Consider the following 2,500-nt stretch of genomic DNA (forward strand, 5'->3'; position numbering starts at 1 on the left):
TAAGCAGTCATTCTTCCCCCACAGTTAGCACTGATCAGTCAAAGTCAACTGGACTGCTGGGCTAAATGCTAACTGGGAGAGAAAACAGCTGCTTGATTTTGAATTCAAATGGGACTGAAATGCGATTTTAGCCAACAATGCATTCAACCTCATAACAGTTTCCAAGAGAGGGGCAGGGCATTGAAAGGACAACTGGATAGGTGTGCTAAATGTGCTAAAGTTGGGGAGAATAGCTGCTTGAATCAGCTCACAGGATTGAAACCTGCCTAAATGGAGAATAAAGTCTTGGGTTGACATCCTTGCTTCATTACAGCCAAACAATGAACTAAATGATATTTATTTAGCAGGCGTGTGACAGATTATCCTGCTAGAACAGATCCAACATGGTGTATTTAGTGGGATTTTCAAATTTAAGCTGAGTTCAGTCAGTTAAATGGGATTTTTGCCAACTTTCTGTTCAACCTTACAACAGTTGCTATGAAAGAACTCAGTTAGAAAACTGGTTAGGTGTGCTAACTGTGCAAAGAGAACGGCTGATTGAAGCAGGTCACCGCCTTGAAACCTGTCTGAACCGAGAGCAGCGCCTCGGGTTGACCCTCCAGTCCACTACTGACAGGCAGTGAACCACAGTCATCTAAAGGGAGAGAGGTAGAGCTGGCCTTGGCGTGACTGAGGCCTTATTTAGGACGGAAGAAAGAGAGGGAGAGAGAGATTTTCAGAGACTGCCTTCAGAGACTGAATCCACCTTATTCTTTAGAGAGACCTTTTTTTCACCACTCGCGTGGCATCAGCACACACCACTGTCTGCAGACAAGATGATGTAAACTCTTCAGATCTGTCTCCTATTTTAAATCCAAAGAGCTGAATAAGGGCTCTCTGCTTTGATATCTCTGTCCATTACTGCAGCCCTTATGAAGGTAGTTTCATCTCGCAAGACTAGCATCACAAACACACACAAACAAGCTTTCTTCATGATTCAATCCCATTACATCAAAGAGTGCCATATGATATGTTGCTCGTGCAGTCTATTCTAGCACATTCCAATCCTCATTCCTACGGTTTATGTGAAATCCAGACACACAGGAACGTCATCCAAGGCTTGCCGGAGTTTGGCAATTAGTAGGGGGATTTAACTGGCCCAGCACAAGCGAGCAGTGACCTTGGCTGGAGCAGGACGCTGGGCACAAAAGAGTGAAGGGTGCAGGGAACGTTCCATTCAGAGCAGCACTAATGACTGACTTGCTCATTATCCTCATCATTAATGGGCCTTCATTTATGTTATTGTGCTCCACCGCAAGCTACCACATTAATTACAGCTTTTTCTTCACCCAGTATGAACAGTTTTCTCCAAATACCAAACTCATAGGTACGGGGGGGGGAGGCTACAGCGAGTGTAAACAAACAAGAGGCAAAAGTCGACCGCCGCTGCGATTCGAGAGGCCACGGGTTCATGTGCAAGGACATCACCATCTGCACAAACACGAGTTTCAAATACTCTCATGTTGACATGCTTTTGATTTACACATCCCTTCCAATTACAGAATTCAGCTACTTTAAGCCGAACTCGTTGCTAACCCAGATGTTGAATGGGCCACGCATAACTTCTAATCTTCATTAAAAAGCCATTGCCCGTTGAATGGGACGCTCTTCACAGCTTCACATGAGTGTACGAACACCATGCCCGATGCCAAGCATTGGCTAGAGGAGTATAAAGCCCCTGATAATTGCACTGTGGAAACATGGAAGTATGTTCTCTGGAGTATTAGAGATCCATCCAGTACCTCTGGAGTGAGTTGGAGTGAGGGTTGTGATCCAGAACTAATCACCCAACACCAGTAATTGACCTCAGACCTCACTAATGCTTATCTGGCATAATGTGGTCAAATCCTCACAGCAAGGCAGCGAACAGGAGCAAACTTTGTGTCTACGACTTGTAGCAGATGTCTACGTGTATTCTGTCTAGTGGCAGCAAACTGGCACAAATCTAAAAGTTATGTAGGACTGTCTTTGTTAAAGTTTATTCACTGCTACCACTAAGGGGGTGTCCAGTCCAGCCCTGGAGATCTACCATCCTGCAAAGTTTAGTTCCAACCCTAATCTAACAAAATTGATCCAGGTAATGTAGATTTGTCCCTAGGATCCTTAGGACCAGGGCTGGCCACCGCTGGAGATCTACCATCCTGCAAAGTTAAGCTCCAACCCTAATCTAACACACCTGATAAAGGTAACGTAGACCTTTGGAAGAATAGGAGTATTAATACCTAGTGTGTCAAATCTGAAACTCTCCAGGGTGGTAGATCATTAGGACCAGGACTGGTCACCCCTGGAGATCTACCATACTGCAAAATCAAGCTCCAACACTAATCTAACACACCTGATCCAGGTAATGTAGACCTTTTGGAGATTCATACTTTTAGCGCCTGGTGTGTTGGATTGGAACTGTCCAGGGTGGTAGGTCCTTAGGATCAGGACTTGCCACCCTTGGAGATCTACCATACTG

At 45.0% G+C, this 2,500-nt stretch overlaps 1 protein-coding gene across 1 annotated transcript in view; it reads right to left on the reverse strand.

The window, feature by feature from the left end:
• Window positions 1-2,500, reverse strand: part of cdh13 (cadherin 13, H-cadherin (heart)) — a 487,795-nt gene that overhangs the window by 480,290 nt on the left and 5,005 nt on the right. The window lies entirely within an intron of this gene.

The sequence above is a fragment of the Salminus brasiliensis genome, chromosome 13, assembly GCF_030463535.1.
Source record: "Salminus brasiliensis chromosome 13, fSalBra1.hap2, whole genome shotgun sequence".
NCBI classification, from domain to species: Eukaryota; Metazoa; Chordata; class Actinopteri; order Characiformes; family Bryconidae; genus Salminus; species Salminus brasiliensis.